The sequence below is a fragment of the Rhineura floridana genome, chromosome 4 (genome assembly GCF_030035675.1).
Source record: "Rhineura floridana isolate rRhiFlo1 chromosome 4, rRhiFlo1.hap2, whole genome shotgun sequence".
NCBI lineage: Eukaryota > Metazoa > Chordata > Lepidosauria > Squamata > Rhineuridae > Rhineura > Rhineura floridana.
In genome coordinates, this window is record NC_084483.1 from 111,004,953 (window position 1) to 111,028,128 (window position 23,176).

General features: G+C 40.5%; 1 protein-coding gene across 3 annotated transcripts in view; it reads left to right on the plus strand.

The window, feature by feature from the left end:
* Positions 1 to 23,176, plus strand: part of PHACTR2 (phosphatase and actin regulator 2) — a 227,280-nt gene that overhangs the window by 148,822 nt on the left and 55,282 nt on the right. The window lies entirely within an intron of this gene.

The window sequence follows — 23,176 nt, forward strand, 5'->3', positions numbered from 1 at the left end:
AAGCATTGTTTTCAGATGCTGATGTGTGATGGACTTTCCCAACAGTAATACTGGTTTCTTTGTCGAAGGCAAAGTAGGATGTCTCTGGGGTTACAGCAAGTTTCTCTTCAAGCAGGAGTTCTTTCTTTCCCTGCTCCTCCCCTTGAAAGGAATGGCTTTGCTTGGCTTTATGTCATTTTCTACTCTCTTAAAAAACAAAAATTATGGGGAGAATTAAAGTGACTCAAATAGTTCTTAGAGAAAGGGACACCTTCTTGTATTTTTTGTCCAGAAAATCAGAAATCAGAACTAAGAAAACCGTGTTTTGTTGCTGAGATTTGAAGCAACAGTCTACGCCCAACTTCTTTTATTTTGTTACTACAAGCATGGTTTCCTACTATGTGCTTGTATTGTTAGGGTAGGTTTAGTGAATTCTCATATGCTTTATGCACGTTCCCCTTCCCTTCCCCTTTGCACTACAGAACTATTCAATTGTATTTCTAGCTATTTTAAATTAGTCTTATTTCTAACACAGTTTCAGTGAAGTTTGTATTTGTAAATGTATGTTATCTTCAACAGTGTGTTGATTTAAAACAAAACAAAACCTTCACAATCTTTACAGTGTTTTAACATCCCCCCCCCGCTGCCTTGAGTCTTATATTTTAAAAGAAAAAGGGCAAATGTGACAGGAATTGTTAACTCTTTATTTAAGAGATGTTGAGAATTCTCTAAATATTATTCAAGGCAAGCTGTTTCTTTGAAGATTGTACTTTGGGGAACGTGTGATTCAAATTACTATCCAGTATCTGATATTTTGAAATGTGAGTGCACAAATGTATTCCATTAATTTAATAACATCAGCTAATGCCTGCTACAATAAGAGTGCACATACAATCAAAACCAGAACTGTGTACAATGTCCATTACAACTGCAGTGCCAGAGAAGAACTACCCCAGTTGTTTCTTAAGGGAGTTGCTTTGTAAGTTCATCTTACCACTTTTTATAGAATACAAATTCAGCTACATTCCAGATAAATGCATGACTTTGAGCAGCTGAAGAACTTTACGCAGCAGATGCAATGACTGTGGGCACACTGGTTTTCTGACAGTGAACACACAACGTATGGACCACATATCCACTTTTTTGTGTGTGTACTTCAGATGGGATTTCCCATCTCCTGTGCCAAGTGATAATGCATACTGTCCTCCCTGCATCTGTCCTACTTCATTCAGATGTATGGCAGAGATGTGGAAGAACAGGAAGTGTAAGTCATGTGTGCTTCCTCTTTCCTGTTTGACATCATCATGTCAGTTGTGAGTGATGAAACCTGGAATAATGTGTATGAACAGATAAATCATCCTAACTCCTTCATGCCTGGTGTGTTTCTTCTTTTTTCTCCTTAAAACAATACACCCCTGAGCCATATGGCAAGCTGCCCTTGGGAACATTTTGCCATGTGGCATAAATTGGGGGCAGGGTGGTGCTATTTAAAAAATGCTGCTGGGTGTGTCTAAATGAGAGCTCTGTTGTAGCCATAGATACCTATACTCACTCAGTCACATCTTTTCCTTCTCTGATGGCAGTTTCATGGATGCTGTGTATTGTATAACAACAGTTTTAGATACTTTATAAACAGTATTGTTTACTGTTTTTATTGGTAGCCAGTTTGAACTCAGATACACCTTCTTCTGGCTTCTTGAATAGTGAAGCAGAGGGGAGGACTGCATCAAAAGGAAGATGTATCTATTTTTTAAAAAAATTATAGACAGCTTTTCAATTAAATAGTATAGAACAAGACTGTATATCAACAAACAAACTGTTAATGTAATCCCTTTTTTCCTCTGACTTGCAAATTCAGATTTCCTGGAAGGAAAAGGACAAGACGGGTTGTCAGGGGAAAGAGGATTCCTTATTCTCCACTTGATTCAGCTGGATCAGAATCTCCCTTCCTAACTGGAATTCTTCCAGGAAACCTGGGAGGAATGGGAAAACTGGAATGTGTCAGTGAGGGGACAATTCCTCTTCTTGCTTGCATAGACGGTCTCCCACTCGAGTTCAGTCAGCTCAGTGGACATGGAAGGATAGAGGAAGTTTTTCTCCTTCTCTCATAACACCAGAACTTGGTAACATCCAATGAAGCAGAATCTTGGAAGATTGGGAGCAGACAAAAGAAAGTACTTCTTCACACAGTGCATAACTAACCTATGGAATTTGCTCCCACAAGAGACGGTGATAATCACCATCTTGGATGGCTTTAAAAGAGGATTAGACAAATTCATGGAGGATAAGTCTGTCAATCGCTACTAGCCACAGAAGCTACGCTCTGCCTCCACTGTTGGAGACAGTATGCTTCTGAACACCAGTTCCTGGAAACTGCAGGAAGGAAGAGTGCGCCTGCACTCAGATCCTGCCTGTGGGCTTCCCATAGGCATGCGGTTGGCTACTGCGAGAACAGGGTGCTGGACTAGATCGGCTGCTGGGCTAATCCAGCAGGGCTCTTCTTACAAATAAGCTTTTGTCAGTTGGGGACCAGACAGCCACCTCAATGAGGCATGGTTAACCCATGAGGTGCCAGTTACCAATCTAATTTGCCACCTTTTCATTCTAAATATTACACACTTTTTAATCAGTAATAATGAAGTTGGCTTCTATAAGAGTTGGGCTTGCTAAGTCCAAAACAAGTCATTATTCAAAAATGTTCTTTAAGTGAATTAAACCAGATGAACTCAAAGAGTAGAGCTCATTATAATAATATCTTCTTTGTAAGCTTAATTTTTGCTAGACGTAAATTGCTTGACAAGGGAAGAGTATCCTTTGGCCCTCTTCTAAGCAAGATATGCTTAGATTTTTCAGCATAAAAAAGACTTAAATCCTATAGTTTGTCCTGCTCACCCACCTAATACTGTTCTTGTGACATGCTTCTGTTTGTCTACCAGGTGTGTTTCAAACACTATGCAAATGGTAAGATCATTGACATTTTATAGATAGCAGTGCAATAAGTGATCACTGGTGAGAGGTCTACTCCTCAAACTGCTTGAATGTGGTATTCCAGCTAACCAAAAGTTCATGCTTTTAAGAACTGCTAGATTTGAGATGGCTGAAGGAAACCTTTGCCTTATCTCCTGGTCCTTTACCACAGATGATGGTGGCTGGATTCTGCAAAATTGTTATCCTGTGAGAATATCTGTTTGTGCATGCAGAACCATAAGGACAGCCATGTGGGTATAGAGGTGTGCTGCTAACAAACTGCATTTTAAGAAACTTAAGACCTGACTGTGAAGGAAGAATGTGTTTGGTGTTTTGAGGCATAAAATGCAATGACAATTTTCAGAGTGAGATAGGGTGAAGGAGGGTAAATAAATGAAAGTCTAAGACTGCCCATGGGCAGCTTTGAAGATTTATTTTAAAACAGAAGTTTTGAAGTCTATAATATATATGGAATAATGTACAGATCTCTGAGGCGAGGACCAAATATACAGTAATTATTCAATCCCCCAAATCTGCTATATTTTAATTGCTTGATTCTTATGTTCTTTCTGTGTCCACCTAATAAACTACATTAAAAAAACCTTTCTCTAAAGATGAGAGAAGTTGGGTGGGGTAGATATTCTGCATTAAGATGCCCATAGGTTGAAAAAATACCCTTTCATGGTTTTTTTCTTGCTTACTAATATCTAAGCTTCAAAAAGAGTAATGCTAAATAAAAATTCTTCACAAAGTAATTCTTGGATCCCCATGTACTGGTCAGTTTGATAACCAAGGCGTTTTATTTGTCAGAGTGTTTTCTTATGGTTGGGAAGATGAGACAAAAAACCTGTTTCCTCTCTCCTGTTGTCAAATAGTTATTAGTCCACAGAATTCTGCTGTTTGTTGTGCTTGGCAGTCAATGAAGGCAGTGATCTTAGGTTAAAAGTTAGCTTGCTTTTCAGCTAGTTCACTCTTTGATCTCCTGGGGTTGGGGACTTCCTGTTTATGAACATAACAAAAGCATTTTTCCTATGTGCACACAGAGGAAGTTGGCCTTATGCTGACTGGGTAATCATGCCACTAATAGCTATTTACAAATATGTTGCAAACATTGTCTTTGTTTTAGAGAAACGGTAATATTATTAACAGCAGCAAGTAAATATTGGTTGAAGTTGCTTAAGAGTAACACAAATGCCAGTGATAAACAGATTACCTTGTACAACTCCATTAAATAGATAATAGTAATGCTAACAAAATATGGTTTCATATTGCTGTTCATCCATATGTTGTACCTAAGATTGTGGATATTTTTGAGAGCTGCACCTGTAATAGATTTGTGAAAACCTACACATAATAGCATATGTGTCTGTCTCTAAGGAAAGGTGCCTATTTCAAACCTGTTTCAGACCTGGTTTGGGCACAGAAGCTGCTTTGGTCACCCTGTGGAATGACCTTTGCCAGAAAAGAGACATGGTGAATAAAATGCTGTTGATTTCCCCCGATCTCCCAGTGGCCGTCAGTAGACCACAGTATCCTTCTGGAAAGGCTATCTGAGTTGGGTGTGGAGGATTCTGCACTTATTCCTGAATGGCTGATTTGAGAAGGTAGTGTTAGAGGATTTCTACTAGCTTTTTGGATGTTTATATTCTGGGGTCCTGTAGGCCTCTGTTTTATCATACTTTTAAACATCAATATAGAATCACTGAGTGAGGTCATCTAGAGATCTGGAGTGAGAAGTCTACTGTTCATTTCCAAACATATATGAGGAGGTGGGAGTGCTAAATAGGCTGGATGAGGGCCAATAAGTTGAAACTCTATCCAGATATGATACTGTTAGTGGAGTGGTTTGGTTTCCTAGTTAAGAGGTGTTTCGCCTGTTCTAGAGCGGGTTGCACTGTCCCTAAAAGGTCACGTTCGTAGTCTGCTAGTGTTTGTTGATCTGTCACTTGACGCACAGTAGTCTCTGTGACCTTGAACACCTTTTACAAGCTTAGGCCAGTATGGCAGCTGAGATCCTACCGGGACAAGGGGGAGTCTTGTTTCAGTTATTCATGCCATGGTTACGTCTTGTTTGACTACTGAAATGTGTTGTACATGGGGCTGCCTTTTGAAAATAGTCTGGAAACTTCAATTAATTCAGAAGATGGCTATAAAACAGCTGATTGGGAATGGGCAATATGCCATACCATGCCAGTGCTTTACTCATTTTCATTGGCTCCTAGTCTGTTTTCTGGGCCCAACCTTTTGATTTGGTTTTAACCTTTAATGCCCTTCATGGCTTTGGTCTGCCGTTCCTGAAGGACTGCCTCTCTCCATGTATACCTTCTTAGATCTAGGTATTGTCTTTGGAGGCCCTTAGTCTCAGAGAGGGTCGTATCCAATTACATTCTACTCGGAGCAGACCCGTTGAAATTCATGAACCTGTTAGTCATATTCAGTCATTTCAATGTGTCTGTTATGAGTAGAAACAGCATTGGCTATAACCCTAAATGAGGTGTTGTGGATAGCTATGGCAGAGAAGACTTTTTTGTGGTGGTGCCCTGACTGTGGGCTGTCCTTTGCAGACGGGCTTGCTTGACACCTACCTTGATGTCACTTTTGGCAATAGGTGAAGACCTTCTTATTTTACTAGGCCTTTAATCAGTCTTTTCCATTTAAGCTGTTTTTATTCTCTGTGACTGGTTTTAAACTATGTTTATCCTTTTACTGTTTTTATTGTTATTGAATTTTAAATTATTTTATTTCTTGCTGTAAGCTGCCCTGAGAACTTGGTTACAGGGCGGCCTATAAATGCTATAAACAGATATGCAATGGAGAGAGAACCTCCCAAGTACCTTCAAAGTTGTACGTTTTCTCTTCAAGAAGGATGCATGCATTCTAGTTCAAGTTTTCATTATTTTTCACAGGTTTTTGAGTATAGGAGTGACCCTTGGAGGTCCACCTGTATCTTTCAAACATAAATCCAGAGATGTCTGAGCACAGCAGAAGACTGCACATCCACTGCTGTGCTCAAAGACTTAAAACAGCTTTTGAGATGAATGAATAAAGTCAAATGCTTAATGGCAAAATATTGAGTGAGTTCACAAGTCACAGTAAGTCATGGTTAATGGCTTACCATAAATGTGCTTTTCTCCCCCCACTAGTGAATGGAAGCAACAAACCGCTATCCATGGCTTAGCATTACATCTGAACTGGGAATCATGGTTTAGTTTTCTCTGGAAAAATCACAGTTGGTAAAATGAGAAAAAATGTGGCCTTTAGGTCGTGGTTTGTTTAAAGAAAAATAAACCACGACTCATGATTCAGACATAATGCTAAGCCAAGGACAGTGATTTGTTGCTCCCATTTGCTAACAGGGAAGAGTGAAATGGGAGTGATTTGCAGCTGTTAATCATGGTTTACTGTGACATGCAGTGGTGGCACCCATTGTGCTAAATGGATGACTTCATTTAGCCTGATGTTAACTAGGTAATTCATTTCATGGCAAAGAAACATTTCTGCATATAATAACTGTGACTTAGTGTTTGTCATTGTACAAAGAAGAGGGGAGGGGACTCTTCATTTAATACTTTCATTTATTTCTCACATGTATATAATGCCCTTCCTCAAGGCAGCATCCATAGGGATTATCCTTTCTTGTCCTGACAACTGACTAGTAGATTAGACTAAGACAATAAGACTAGGATTCAAACCCAGGTCTCCATGGCTGTAGTCCAGCACACTAACCACACTGTTAACAATGGCTTCCTAGTGATGCCTTGCTGGTTCCTGTCTTCCTCAAAGGCTGACAAGATGCATATTGGAAGCCCACAAACAGCACATGAGGCAATAGCCAACTCTAACTGTTGTTTCACAGTGAGTGGTATTTTATGTTATTTATATATTTTTTAAAATTGCGAAGGACTACATAGGATGTAACCAGCAGAAACGTAATTCAGACAAAACAGAAGTACTGCTGGTGGGTTGAACCTCTGACTTATGTTTGGGTTTGCAGCTTGTTCTTGATAGGGTTGCCCTCTCCCTGAAAAATCAGGTTATTGTTTGGGGCTACTTTTCAGACCTTGTAATGTTTATTAATGACCTGTAGATTGGACTTTTGCAACACACTGTATATGGGGCTGCTCATGGAAAGTGTTTGGAAACTGCAACTAGTGCAGAATGCTGCAGCCAGGTTGATGTCGGGGCGCCTGGTGATTTGATTCAGTCATGTTGGCATTGTGTGATCTGACCTGGCTGCAAATTCTTCCCAGTTATAAATAAAAATCATAACAGTTCAAAATTACAGTAAATAACTTTCCCACTTGTTACAGTTATAAAGCCAATAGGTATACTATTGCATGAGTACTGTTGGGAAAGAGGATACAGCTATCATGCGCTTGATTTGACCCAACCTAGGGCTGGTTGGTTTCACTGCATCTTCCTTTTGCTTATACTGGCCAGATACCACTAGGGCAGCATCAACTGTCACTGCTACTGCACAGGCAGGAACATCCTGCTCTTGATTGAGTTCAAAGTTTTGTAGCACTGGCTAGGAGGAATAGCAAAGACCACTGAAAGCTTTCTTATTCAATATTCTTTCAGCTGCTTGAGCCTTTTGTGCACGCACACACTTATATAATACAATCTTGTCTGTTATTGTTGTCTTCTAAACTCTGTTTGCATAACAGAGTTTGGAGTTAATAGTCCAGAGAAGAAAACTTGAAATAGGGGGAAAGGGCCAAATTTAAAAGGTCACCTGCATATTCTGTTTGTTTCTGCCAGGTGAATGAATCCTAGAGCAACCTAAAAGATTCAAAAGATAGATTTAATTTTTCCTTGCCAGGAGGGACATAAATCATCCAGCTTCTTCCTTGCCTTTGTGTGTCATGCTCCAAAAGTGTGGCTGTGAGCAGCATAGGGGGTTTCAAACCTGCGTCTGTATGGATGTCTGGGGACTTACAGTAGTGGGCGATTGCTTAATGTGCAATTGGGGGTGTTGCGGCATCACTTTGCAAGTTGTGTGTGTGTGGTGACCCTGGATGTGTGTTGTCATCTTGAGTTCATTAGTTCCCTTTGTGTGCAGGCAGCTTGTGGGTTTCATTGTTAGCACAGTTTTGATTGGTGGGCTTTGGTGATGTTTCCAGGGTTGCTGGGGGGGGGGGGCTTTGCTATTTTTAATGCAGTTTTCTGTGCTTCTGTTCTCAGTTTCCTACTGGGTTGTCAGGTTAGCATATGGTGATATTCCATTGGTGTAGCAGCAGCAGATGTACCACCTGTAGTTGGTGTCAAGGATTGCTCTGCCAGCATTTTAGACATTTTTGTATTTTACCAGTGTCAAAATAAATTGTGTTTAACTCTCCCATTGAAATCTATGGGCTTTGAAGCAGAGAAAAGCAGTGTTCGTATTGCAACTTGGAATGTGCTCTTACAGCTAGAGTAGCCAGATATAAATAGAAGCCTATATTCCAGAGGTGAGGAACCTCAGACCCAGGGGCCAGATGCTGCCCTTCAGGCCTCTCTGTCTGGCTGTCTGGGTTCTCCCTAAGCCACACCCGTTACTAGCCCTGTCCATACCCTCTTCAAGTGCTTTTTCGTGGCTGAAATGTATCCTGCCTCTTGCTTGCCTGGATGTCTGTTGTACAAAAGATTAGACATGGCCATTGCTCTGCCCACTTTAGCCTCTGGCCCCACTTTTGTGGCCCCAGGAAGGTTCCAATAAATAAGGCTTTGGGGGGGCTGAAAAAAGGGTCCTCACACCTGCTATATTCTTTGCTTTGTGCTGGCATTCCTTCTTTCAAGTGTTGGCCAGATGAAGCCCAAACTGTTGCATCCTATCATGTTTATATGTTTGAAGACAGCACTACCAAAGTGTTAGTATAGAATGGTGGTGGGCATGTACAAATCTCTTCTCAGATTGGAGACATATCTGATGCCTGCGAACTTTTATTTTGTCTGTGATGTCATGGGACATGATTGCTGTGTTCTCTTGCTGCTCCACTCTATAAGGTGCTGCTAGCAGAATAACTTTGTAATGCAGGGTTATAGATTTGGCAAAGGGGCTATTGATTTGGTAGGCTGCAGTTGTCATCCTAGGGTGGATCATGAAGTGCAAATTGCCACACTTTCCAGGCTAATTACTTAAAGTAGTTTTAAAAAAGAGCTGAAAGCTTAAAAATGAAGAAACCGTTGGCTGATTGTGTGCAGGAACAGGAATACAATTTCAGAAAAAATACATTTTGCAAAATACTAGTGACTAACCTTTAGTTAGGCCTTTACGAGTTAAAAATGTCACCAACTGCTTCTTTTTAAATGTGTGAGAAAGATAAAGCTATTTGTTTAGAAGCACTTTAAAATTGTATGGTATAAAAATAATCACTTTTTGCTCTGGCTTTTTTTAATCACATGTTTCTGTGCAGCAGAACACATTGCTGTAACTAGGGAGTTTATTTTATTTTAATTATGTGCCATAAGTCGTTTTAAAAAAATGAGAATATGCTCAAAGATGGTGGGGGAGAAGTTTTTTTTAAAAGCAGAGATCCAACAACTTGTTCTTTCCTTCTACACCAGCTTCCAAGTTACTGGCAAGACACAAAGAAGTTGTGGTCAGGTTAAGATCAAACCTCTGTAGCCTGTTTAATTTTCTTCCGTTATTGGGTCAAATGTCTACTGGCTGGTGAAAGGAATGTGCTAGGTTCCAAGTGATGATGGGCCAGTTCACATTAGCAAACCAAACATTTTCTCCACATAATTCATTGCCTCCAGTGTTTTAGTCAAAAATTAATTAACTTTAAATGTATTGGATGACTTGCATCTGGGTTTTACTTTATCACATTTATTCTGCCAGTGTACATTATAGCCCCATTAAAACAAAAAATCCTTATATTTTCACAATTCCCTTAATGCTTTAAATATCCGTTAATATGTGACTCCTCATGTGAAAGTTATTTAATATGGGGGAGTACGTTAATGAACTGCCACTGTCAGAACCCCATGCATGTGTTACTTGCATGTAGGACAAAACCATATTCATTCAGGACTTGAGAGTGATGTCATGTTTTTAGCCCCACCTCTGGCATCCCATCTGCTTTCTCCGCCAGCTGTGGTTGGCTGTCCCAGTGTCTTGATTGCACAGAGCCCCTCAGTAGTAGAGTGGCAAATTCAGAAGTGCAGGATCCCTTCATGTTTGTCACAGTCACCCCCCCCCCCCGTTTTTTGCTGCTGGGTTGAGAATGAGACCTTGTTAATGCCCTCTCCCACAACAACAGATATCCCTAGGAGCTAATAAGCATGAAAGGGGAGAGTGTAGCTGCTGAGAAGAGTCTTCTCAATGGCTGACTAACCTCCTTTCACTCTGATTGGCTCCAATTAGCAGGAAAGGACTAGGAAGCATGTTGGAAGATTTTTCTCAGTGGCTAACACATTCCCCTTTCATGCTGATTGTCTTACAGAATGCTGAAGACATAGGGACCCTGCTGAGACCCTGCTCCCAAAAACATAAAGAGTCTAAGATGCCCTGAGACCTTGGATGATTATACCCCTGAATGTAATGTGATGAGGAGCTCACACATTTGAGTTTCTTTACAGACAATGGCAGTTGTTAGAGGAATCAGATGTGACATCGCAGGCAGGGTTAAAAGCACAACCCTGCTCCTGATTCAACATGGCATTGTCCTACATGCAAGTAACACATGCGCAGGACTGTGTCCAGTTTGGTGCCTAGAGAAAACAAATGCTGTATAGAATGTTTGCTTATATTAGGAAGAATACAAGCATTAAGATGAGCTCACACATTCCAACTGCAAGCTTTAATCACAATGTAGTGGTCCAGCCGAGATTGCTTCTTATCACCACCCAACTTGACTTCTGTTTTGCCAACTGGTAACGCACACACTGTAAGGGTAAAGACACACTTACTGTTCTGCTGGTTTCAGTGCATCTCCGTCTCTCTTTTCTGAAAACAGGGAGACACAATGCTAGTCAAACCCCACCCCTTTTTACTATGAAACCTGTTGGAATTGGCTCAAGTGTGTTATTTCAAAATTCAGCTTCAAGCATATTTTACAGATCAACCTGCTGCCACTCCAGGTGTGGCCAGTAGAAACACTTTGCTGTAGGCGACTAGTGTGCTCACAGCCTAACTCTTGCAAGTATGAAAGTGTAATATCTGCACTGTCCTTTTGGATGGCTTGACAATAAATTAGCTTCATTCCCATCCTCAGTCTTTTGACTAATCACCTGTAGTTGTTTTTGCTTTTCTGCATTGAACTGGTTTGATTTCCCACAAGTTAACAAGTATATTCTTAACAGAGCAAAATTGGATTTTCTATCCAAATTTCCTTCTAAAAACAGTTCTCACATTTATTGCTGTTAATAAACTCTGTGACAGTAGTTTGTATTTGTATAAACAAAAAAATAAAGATTTGGAGAAATGAAGGCATAAGGATTAAAAACAAACTACCAAACAGAACTTGAGGATTATTCCTGTGTGATTGCTTGAGCTCTGGGTTGCTATCCCAAAGACTTTTAACCAAATTTTACTCTGTCATAGTATCCTGTGGCTGGAAATCATTTGGTAGCAGCTGACAAATGAAAAGGTTAAAATATATTTTGGGGTCTTTTCAAGGGGAAAAAGTGCCTTTGTGAGATACTGTATAGAAAATGGAAGATAACATAGTAGGAAGGAAAGGTCATCTTTTAATAGTTTTCTTTGTCCTTATTACAATACCACACCAGAACCAAACACAACCTAAAAAATGAGCAAGTGAGCTCTTAACTGAGCCCTCACATTAAAATAGGTTCCTATTAACAGAGCTTGGAAGTAACTAGTTACAAGTAACGAATTACTTGTAATTCATTACTTTTTTGAGTAACGAGTGGGCAATTTCTTTACATTTTGATTGTAATAGAACTAGGAGTAATTTTACTGCTTTTGTGGAGTAATTGTAATGTTTCCAGAATTACTTTTGGGCATTACTTGGGGGGAGCAGGGGGAAGTCTTCTGCTCCTCTGATTTGAGGATGAAAATCATGTGCCTCAAACTGGGCTTCTGTACAGTGTCGCTCTTCCCTCGTGCTCTGTGGGTGGGTAGGAGGCAACAAGGGAGGAGGCAGAGAGTGAGATGGGGTGGAGTGGAGAAAACAATTATTTTAAAAAACAGATAGTGGTGGTGAAGAATGGAGTGGAGGGAAAAAGGATCCGGAGGTCAAGAACATGGATAAAGGAGGAGAAGGAGGCAACAGCAGAATGGAAATAAAGAACTGTGGAGATGAAAGATGACAACATGTTTTGGCACACAAAGTGGCCTCCACCACCCTCTCTGGCTACTGTGCTGCATTTGCAGTATTTAAACTTTTTTGCATCTCGGGAAAATGTTTGCTTGAGTGAGTGTCCCTTAGTTGGTGGCAGGGCAGGGTCCGGGAGGTCGTTAAGTGAGAGAGATTATGCTGGCTGGCTGGGGGGGGTTGCACTTGGTTTGACGTGCAAAGATCTGAGTAGTGGCCTCAGCCTCCCTCCCCACCACCCTTACCAGTGGACAGACCACCATTTGCTATCTTATGAATAAAAATAATTATTCTACTGCCTCTGTATGTGTTCGTTTATTTTTAATGTTGTTTTAGGCTACTTAGATGTGCAGCAGCCAAGGCCAGCACCTTGTAGGCGGTTTTTTTAAAGTAACTGAAATGTAATTGTAGTGATTACCTTGGAGGAAAAGTAAAGTAATCAGTTACTTTCAAAGTAATTGTAATGGTAATTACTACTTTTTTGGGCCATGTAACTGTAACTGTAATTTATTACTTTTTAAAAGTAATCTTCCAAGCTCTGCCTATTAATTAATCAATTAAAGCTTTAGTATATTTAATTTCTCTTTCTCTCTAACTCCTCTTCCGTCTCGGGGTGGATTAAAATACATCAGCCCATGGAAGGATAAAGGGCACAGTTCATACATACATTTTCACATCCACCCTGTCACTGTATAGGATTTAGGCACGCTAAGCTTGAACACATCTATGCTTATCAAGTAATCTGGAAACACTCGGCACACACCCAGTACAGAGGCTGATGGTTATTATTGTAATTGTGAGAATTGCAATTCCATGTAATAGTAAGTGCAACTGTGCATTTACTTCGTCCACACGTATGTAAGCACTTGCAAACTCTATATTATTAGATATAGAGGAAATGTAATTAACATTTGTACATCAATATATCATACTCATAGTGATTATTCCTATGTAGTATTTTTTCCTCAATTTATGTATGAAACGGTTGGCCAGTTCTGTAGTAAAAAGGCATCCCATAGCTGTCCCTGAAATTTGTCAAAACATTTTGTCTTGAAACTGAAATGCTTTTTCAATACTAATTCTGGGAGTGCACATTAAAAACAGGGGGGGGATATAATTATTCCCGTTTATCCAAAGTCTCTGCAACAGCAATCATAGCTTCCTCATGTGTTATATTGATGTACAATGCGGAAACATCCATAGTAAGTAGCCAAACATCTGATAACTGTAATTTTAGTTTATTAATTTTTTTTTAAAAAAAACCTCCTGTATCCTTCAGATATGATTCTGTTTCACCAATCAATGGTTTCAAAAAAGCATTTATATAGATGGCCAATGGTTCAAATAGAGAGCCACAGCCAGAAGCAATAGGAGTAGGTAAAATTGGATAAGTATCTCTGTGTTTTGAACTACAAGTACTTTAAATGTGCTGAAAACCAACTTTAGAATTATATACTTAATGTGTAAACTTAAATTAGAATGAAAATTCTGCACCCTGTTGGATGTACCAAGAATGAACAGCTAGGAATTAGAAACCTATCTTTAATAGGGTCAGAGACCAGATGAAACCATATTGATTCACTAATAGGCAAAAAATCTTGCGGTTTAAGAACATACCTATAGCCCACAGATATTTCTATCCAACTTTAAAAAGCAGGGAAATTGGGCAGCTATAGTGAATGCACCAGGGGAGCAGGAGACCTGACCTCCTCTCTGAGATATTGGACTGCCCTACAAATTTGTCAGAATGCAAACACAATTTGGATTGGTCTTTCACAGTCCAATCCACTTCCTGTGTAGCTTGGAAGAATTTGGTAACATGTGCCTCTGAGCATATGATGAGTGCTGGCAACACCTGCCATCTCCAAAGATGGAGAATTATATTTTTGTATGTTTGTTGGTGTTCTAACTTTGCTTCTTTCCTGTGTTACTAATGTTTCTACAGAGAATCTAACCTAGAAAATTATATTTCTCTCATTGTTCATCCTACAAATCTGTGTCAAATTAATTTTATTAATTTCAAAGTCTTTTTATTGGTCAATGTCATATGATGGTGAAGACAGCCTTTTTTGTTTCAAATTGGAGGTTATGTTCTATTTCTATTTTGGGTGCATTAACAGTTGAATCTGAAACTGCAGTTTGATGTAAAATCAGACTGATTCCAATATGTTGCTACTTCAGCAATGACTCTTAGCTGTGGGGGAAAAGAGGATGCATGTTTTCAGCCTGCTATGTTTAAACCACTTTATTTAAGGCAAGGTGGGCACAGTCAATTAAAAACATTGAGCACACCTAGAATTTTGTTAGAATATATTTCACCTCCCACTGTTTTATCTTGTGCAAATTGAGACACTACTGAGGTCCACTGGAGACTATTCTGCAGAAGTCTGTGCCATTATTCCACAATTATTTGGAGTTTTTTTAGTGTAAATTTTGCAAATTGTTGTTGTACTTCACATATTCATAGAAATAGAAACAAAAAATATGATTTCCTATAGTAAACTTCACTAAAATTGCAAAGTAAATCAGACATATCTAAAGTGACCATCTGAACGATATCAACTGTCTTAATAATGTTGCTTCCTCCCTACTAAAACAAGATCAGCACAGCACATGTCTTTCTATTATTTGGGCTGATTGCAGGTGTTGCCACCACTCACCATATGCTCAGAAGCACATGTTACCAAATTCTTCCAAGCTACACAGGAAGTGGATTGGACTGTGAAAGACCAACCCAAATTGTGTTTGCATTTTGACAAATTTGTAGGGCAGTCCAATATCTCAGAGAGGAGGTCAGGTCTCCTGCTCCCCTGGTGCATTCACTATAGCTGCCCAATTTCCCTGCTTTTTAAAGTTGGATAGAAATATCTGTGGGCTATAGGTACGTTCTTAAACCGCAACTTTTTTGCCTATTAGTGAATTTCCCTGCTTTTTAATCTGGGAGGTATGAAATGGGATCCTGGCCAAGTTTGCTGAGAATGGATTGATCATTTGCATGCTTATTGAGTTCAGTGGGAATTACTCCCCTGCAATCATGCTTAGGATAGGGGAAACTGGCCACAGGGGATGGGGAGGGGAGGAGGAGAAGGAGGAGGAGGGAGGGGAGGAAACACAGAGGGGAGGATGGGAGCAGGCAGGAGGGGGAGGGGAGGAGAAGGACAGGTTTGATCATTTGCATGTTTATTGAATTCAGTGTGATTTACTCCTGTGCAATCATGCTTAGGATAGGTAAAACTGTCCGGGGGGGAGAGAGGGAGGGCTGGAGTGGGCAGGGGAGGAGGAAGAAGGAAGAGGGGAGGGGAGGAGGAAAGTAGAGGAGAGGGGAAGGAGGGAAAAAAGCAGGTCTGATCATTTGCATGTTTACTGAGTTCAATGGGATTTACTGTTATGCAATCATGGCTGGGATAGGAAAAACTGACCATGGGGGAGGGGGAGGGGGAGGGGGAAGGAGCATATTGGAGGGGGCAAAGGAAGGGGGAGGGGAGGGCAGGTTTGATCATTTGCATGCTTATAGAGTTCAGTGGTATTTACTTCTGTCCAATCATGCTTAAGATAGGTAAAACTGACCGTGGGAAGGAGGAAGGGGAGGGGTAGGAGGGGTAAGGGGTAAGAAGGGATTGGAAGGGGATGGAGAGGGAGGGGCAAAGGAAGGGGGAGGGAAGAGGCAAGAGGGAGGGGATAGGAGGGAGGAGAAGGGAGGATGGGTTTGATCGTTTGCATACTTTTTGAGTTCAATGGGATTTATTTCTGTGCAATCCTGTTTGAAAATGGAAATGGACAGCCTTCAAGTTGACTGGATTGATGGCGACCCTTTGAGTAGGGTTTTCATGGTGAACGGTATTCAGAGGTGGTTTTACCATTGCCTTCCTCTGAGGCTGAGAGGCAGTGACTGGCCTAAGGTCGCCCAGTGAGCTTCATGGCTGTGTGGGGATTCGAACCCTGGTCTCCCAGGTCATAGTCCAACACTGACCTGGGGGAGTGGCAGGGAGGGGAGGGGGAGGAGATTGGGTGGGTGGATACTGGGCAGAAGGGAAGTCCCTTTCCTTTATTTATTTATTATTTGATTTATATCCTGCCCTTCCTCCCAGCAGTAGCCCAGAGCAGCAAACAGAAACGATAAAAACACTTTAAAACATCATAGAAAGACTTTAGAATACATTAAAACAAAACAACATTAAAGGCATTTTTAAAAAAGCTTTAAAAACATTTTTTTTAAAAAATGAAAGGGTTAAAAACATATTAAAGAAAACACATTAAAAGCAATTCTAACACAGACGCAGACTGGGATAGGTCTCAACTTAAAAGGCTTGTTGAAAGAGGAAAAGTCTTCAAAAGGCGCCAAAAAGATAGCAGAGATAGCAAAAGGAAAACATTGTGAACAGTATCATTGCTTTTCAGCGTTTCCCCCAACTTTTTATTCTACAGCAGGCACATATAGCCTCTCACCCAAATTTAAACCAAAGCTGTCCCTGGCCACATCCACACCAGCAAAATTTATTTCATTTTGGACAGTCATGTCTTCTCTCAAAGAATCCTGGGAAGTGTAGTTAATGAAGGGTGCTGAGAGTTGCTAGGAGACACCCTGGTCCCCTCACAGACCTTCAATCAGAGTGGCTGACTGTTAAACCACTCTGGCCACTGAAGCTCTGACAGTGGAATAGGAGTCTCCTCTCAGCAGCCTTCACAAACTACACTTCCCAGGATTCTTTGAGGGAAGCCATGACTGTCTCAAGTGAAATAAAAATCTGGTGTGGGTGTGGCCCCCTAATTAGCCAAGCCAAGCAGCTGTGAGTCTGGCTTTTAGAACAGACAGTTGGTTCTTACTGAGCATGCCCAACGTTATAATTGTGTTCAAACCAAAATTTCTTAATTAAAAATCAGACAGGCATTTTTTTAACTTTTAAACTGCAGAAGATGAAGGTCAGCATATGGGGCAGTGTCATTATTAGGATTACAGGTCCTCTGTGAACATGGCTGATTTTTAATGAATTTCAACAGATTATGAGAACTCTGGCAGAAAAAAGTCCAAAAGGGCTCTGAGTTTTCCCCCCTCTCTTTTTAGACTTTGAACTCTCTATTCTCTCTGACTGTTTTGTGTATTGCCATGAAAATTGAGAGGGTTGTTAAGCAAGCGTTTCTGAATTCAGGACTATAGGTTTTGTAAGGTTTTATTTTGAAATGAGCTTATGGGAAGTATCAGAATGGCATGGGGGGTATTTTCAATTTAACATTGCAGAATGTGAAAAATCCACGCTGGCTGTATAATCTGTTTCTAACTCTTCCTAGCAGTATGGTCCCTAGCCTTTGGTGAATTGAATTTCTGTATGCTACTTGAAGTTTTTCTGAATGTAGAGTGAAATAAATAAAATAATTCTAAATAAAATTGTTTGAAAATTATCATCAGAGTCCTGCTTAAGATTCACTCTATTATTAACCTTTCTACTCTGGGCACTAAATACAGAAACAAATGCTACTATTGGTTGCCACCCTGGGCTCCTACTGGGAGGATGGGCGGGATATAAATAAATAAATAAATAGTAAGGAGGGAATACAACTGGTACAGTTTTTCATAGTTTTGTAACAAATCAGTATCCAGAGGAATAAATTAGGCAAGTTACGACTCCAGTACCCAGTAAGTGGAGTCCTTTTATTGATAAATCAATGGCAACCAGAGATAGTAGTTGTGGACACATTCCTTGCTGTCATTATAGTGATCAATCCCTTTGGAGAAAAGAAGTGGGATGATGAGTCCTGATTCAGTTTTGCCCCCCTGAGAAGTGGGATAGTTACAAGTCTGCCTGAAAAGAACTGGAAAGAAGAGTTCACTATTAGTGTGTGTTTCCTCTTTGCCACAAATGGTATGTGGCCACCTTTTGCCATATAAGCATTTATTCAGTGATCTGCTCTATTTTAATAGTTATAGCTAAAAAAGGAAATTCTAAAAGCACAATGGCAAGCAGTTCCAACAAGGAAAAAAGGAGGGAAACAACAGAAGAAGCCAGTGTGGCTTCACAAAAATCTTAGAGATGACCTGAAAACAAAAAAAGATACATACAGCAAGTGGAAAGAAGGCCAGGCCACAAAGGAAGAGTGTAGACAGGTATCACGGAATTGCCGGGATGGTGTCAGGAAGGCTAAAGCTGAGAATGAGCTGAGGTTAGTGAGGAATGCTAAAAGCAACAAAAAAGCTTTCTTCAGGTATGTGCATAGTAAAAGACAGAGAAAAGTAACGGTGGCACAGCTACTCAATGGCAAAATGATAACAAAGAAAAGGCAGAAGTACTCAATTCCTACTTGGGCTCAGTCTTCTCGCAAAAAAGGATCTGTGACCCTCCCAGGAAACATGAAGTAGAAGAGGCAGGATTGGAGCTTGAGATTGATAGACAAATGGTCAAGGAATACCTAATCACTTTGAATGAGTTCAAATCAGCAGGGCCCGATAAACTGCGTCCTAGAGTATTGAAGGAAGTGGCTGAAGAACTCTCAGTACTGCTGTCTATTATCTTTGTGAAATATTGGAGGACTGCTGAAGTGTCGGGACTGGAGGAGAGCTAATGTTGTCCATATCTTCAAAAAGGGCAAAAAGGAGGAACTGAGGAACTACAGACCAGTCATCCTAACTTCAATCCCTGGAAAAAGTCTGGAGCAGGTTATAAAGCAGTCAATCTGTAATCACCTTGAAAACAATGCAGTGATTACTAGGAGCCAACATGGATTTTTGAAGAACAAATCCTGCCAAACCAATCTTATCTCATTTTTTGACCGGGTAACCTCCCTTGTAGACTAAGAATTCTGTAGACATAATATACCTTGACTTCAGCAAAGCTTTTGACAAAGTGCCCCATGATATTCTGATTAGCAAGCTAGTTAAATGTGAGCTGGATGGAACAACTATCAGGTGGATCCACAGTTGGCTCCAGAATCGTACTCAGAGTGCTTATCAACAGTTCCTTCTCAAACTGGGTGGAAGTAATGAGTGGGGTACCACAGGGCTCGGTCCTGGGCCCCATGTTCTTCAACATTTTCATTAACAACTTGGATGAGGAGGTACAGAGCATGCTTATCAAATTTGCAGATGATACAAAATTGGGGGGCATAGCTAATACCGTGGAAGACAGAAACAAAATTCAAAGGACCTTGATAGGCTGGAGCATCGGGCTGAAAACAACAGAATGAAATTCAACAGGGATAAATGCAAAGTTCTACACTTAGAAAAAAGAAACCAAATGCACAGTTATAAGATGGGGGATACTTGGCTCAGCAATACGACATGTGAGAAGGATCTTGGAATTGTCGTTGATCACAAGCTGAATAGGAGCCAACAGTGCGATTAGGCTGCATTAACAGAAGTATAGTTTCCAAATCACATGAAGTATTAGTTCCCCTCTATTCAGCGCTGGTTAGGCCTCATCTTGAATACTGCATCCAGTTCTGGTCTCCACACTTCAAGAAGGACGCAGACAAACTGGAACAGGTTCAGAGGAGGGCAACAAGGATGATCAGGGGACTGGAAACAAAGCCCTATGAGGAGAGACTGAAAGAACTGGGCATGTTTAGCCTGGCGAAGAAAAGACTGAGGGAAGATATGATAGCACTCTTCAAGTACATGAAAGGTTGTCTCATAGAGGAGGGCCGAGATCTCTTCTCGATCGTCCCAGAGTGCAGGACACAGAATAATGGGCTCAAGTGGCAGGAAGCCAGATTTCAACTGAACATCAGGAAAAACTTCCTAACTGTTAGAGCCATACGACAATGGAACCAATTACCTAGAGAGGTAGTGGGCTCTCCAACACTGGAGGCATTCAAGAGGCAGCTGGACAGCCATCTGTTGGGAATGCTTTGATTTGGATTCCTGCATTGAGCAGGGGGTTGGACTTGATGGCCTTATAGGCCCCTTCTAACTCTACTATTCTATGATTCCAGACAGGAGCTAACAGTGCCAATGATACTTCACTGTTGCTACAAAAAATAATGGTATATATGAGACCATGAGAAAGCCACTATACTGCTTACTTTGGTAATTTCTGTCCTGAGAATGAATGGGACTGAGATGTGGTGACGGTTGGTGCGTAGGAAGGGGATGGCGAGAAGGGAGCTTGCATAGTTATTGCTTGTCTACAATTCATAAAAAAATTAAAGAACTTAATCATAGAAAATTATGTCTTTAAATCTCTATGTATTAAACCTTTTTAATAATTTTGATATTTGTGATATTTGATGTTTATGATGGTAATGCAGGGATGACTATATTTATAGTCCTTTATTAACCCTTTAACTTCCAGTGTTGGCTTTTCAATGTTACATCTCTGCATGAATTTGGTAAGAAAGCTGGACTGAAGCACTGAATGTGCTTGTGGAGTTTCATCCCTGCCTTCCCCCAACGAGCCTGGGGCTGATGGGAGTTGTTAAAAAAGTAACTTTTCCAAGCTCTGGATTCACGTGGTGGTGATGAAATGCCTTGTGCTACCATTTTACTACAGTAAATTTGTTATTACTTGTTAATATACATTTGCCATTTATGAAGGAGTTGGAGTTGGTACATTTCTACCGACTGACTCCACCCAAAATTGCTTCCGACTCCACGACTCTGACTCCGCAGCCTTGAATGAAAGTTGAGAGTGTCTAGGCTATGATAATTTTTAAGGTTAGTGCTTTTAGAGAACACTTGTAGCTCAGACCTAGTCTGTCTTACAATGAAAGCAGAACAAACCATGGGTAAAAGCACTAGTTACATCTAATATCCCATCTCTAGATGTAGTACTTCTGATCTGGAATGTAATGTACAAATATGTTAGGATCCAACTGACATATTATTTTGTTTATTCTGAATAATGTGTTAAGCTGATTTTTGGGGGTGGAAAAACCTGTTAGGCAATTAATTTTGTACCGCAAGCAGTGATAATAAAGAATGAAATAATTATATTAATGACTGATTTTGTCATTTAAACTGAGTTTTGGGATTTTTGGACGTGAACACCTTTTCTGATCATGTCACATCTGGGGTGCTGTGCCCAGTTATAGACACTACATTTTGAGAAGTTCATTTGATAAACTGGAAGGTATCCACAGGACAACACTCAGAATAGTGTGGTGTTTGGAAGGTGGAAATGATGTCCTACTTCAGCCTTTTCCAACCTTTGGGTTCTTGGACTACAACTCCCATCAGCTCTGTCAGCATGGCCAATCAAGAATTATGATAATTGTAGCCCAGCAACATCTGGACTACAGCAACAAGAGTTAGGGAAGGCTGGCCTAGTTGCAAGAGCTCAGTAGGCTGATCCTGGAGAAGAAAACATTAAGAGAAGACATGACAGTGGTTCTCAAATATCTGAAGAGCTGTCATACATAAGATGAAGCAGACCTCTGTTGCTCCAGATAGCAGGACTAGAGCCACTGGCTGGAAGTTGCGGGGATACAAATTTCATCTAAAAGGTAACAGAAACTTCCTAACACTAACAGCTATTCAGCAAAGGAACAGACTGCTTTGTGAGATGATAGTCTGTCTTCAACTGGAGGTGTTTAAGCAGATGTTGTACAGCCATCTGTAAGGAATGCTGCAGTTGTATCCTGCAATGAATAGGGGGTTGGACTCACTAGACAATATCAAAGATCTGATTCAAGTTTATGATTCTGTAAACCAATCCTGCATGAATTTGTCTAGTGGCCATTCTCGCATCTCGTGGCAGTGAATCCCATCAGTAAATTATGCATTGTATGAAGTACTCTATGCCGTTTACCAATCGGTTTCACTGGGTGATCCCAAGTTCTAGTATTACAACAGAGGGTACCTTTGGCCTACAATACTCTCACATTAGTTGATCGTAGTTTCCTTGAGCGAGCTTTTTGTTGTTTCTCCATAAATATGTACTTTGGGTCAAATGTGCTCTACCTTTACCATGTAACCAGTGTTTATACATGAGATACCCTTGCATATTAGGCACTTGCAGGGTTGATTTGAGTGAAATAATTCATCTGTTGTTGGTGACTGAAACAAAGCCATTTCTAGCTTCCTGTGCATTGTGGGAACGATAGGATTAAGTATTTATAAGGAGAGGGACAAATTAATGCTAAGCCATAGGAAACTAATTAGAAAAGCTTCCGCTTCTTGTAAACATTGCACTCCTATAATATTTAGAAAATGTGTGGTGGTCTACTAAGTCATCTCCTCAAAGTCCATAAAACTCTCTTAAACATAACTGCACTTCCTGTTAGTTATTGGTCAGAGTCTGCCCCTGGTTCATGGGAGGAAGAGCATGCAAAATCTTTTTTTATATGCAGCTGTGACTGGCTTTAACTTTTCTGGAATGACAGCCAGTTCAGGGTGAGACCAAGTGATCCTGGCTAACCACAGAGCCATTGTGAGTTAAACTGATGGGAGGAGTAGATATCAGCCCTGCCCTGCCAATAAACACTGAGCTGGGTGGGAGCTTTTGTCTGTACTATCATCTTCTTTTCTTCTTGTTATTGGTAAGATCTCACACGGTAAAGGACCAAAAATGCTGGTTTCAGACAAGAGCATTTTTCTGTGTAGTATCTGGTTTCTTCTCTTTATATTCTAGAGCCAGTGTGGAGTAGTGGTTAAGGTGTTCTAGTCTCCATTATTAATGGCCATGATTACTGTTGTGCTGCCAGGAAGATGTATATAGAAAAATATGCTACTGATGGGATATGCATACCTGTTGACTTTTGTGTGTCACTCTTCTGTCAATTTAGAGTGCTTTTCAAACAAAGAAATGTTCATTAAACAATGGCAGCTTAAAAACTTTTTTTTCATACAGTCTCTTAAAGGGCTTAGGCAGAGGACCAGTTCACATGGTCAAAGTCTGTCTCCATACAGTGCATCCCAACAATCCCTGGGACACACATGTATGAAGAACATTATGTGTAACCCAGGAACTCTGCAGATAGTTACAGCTTCCATTTCAGTCATTCCAGCTACATCTATTCCACAAATGCTTAAGCCATAATAC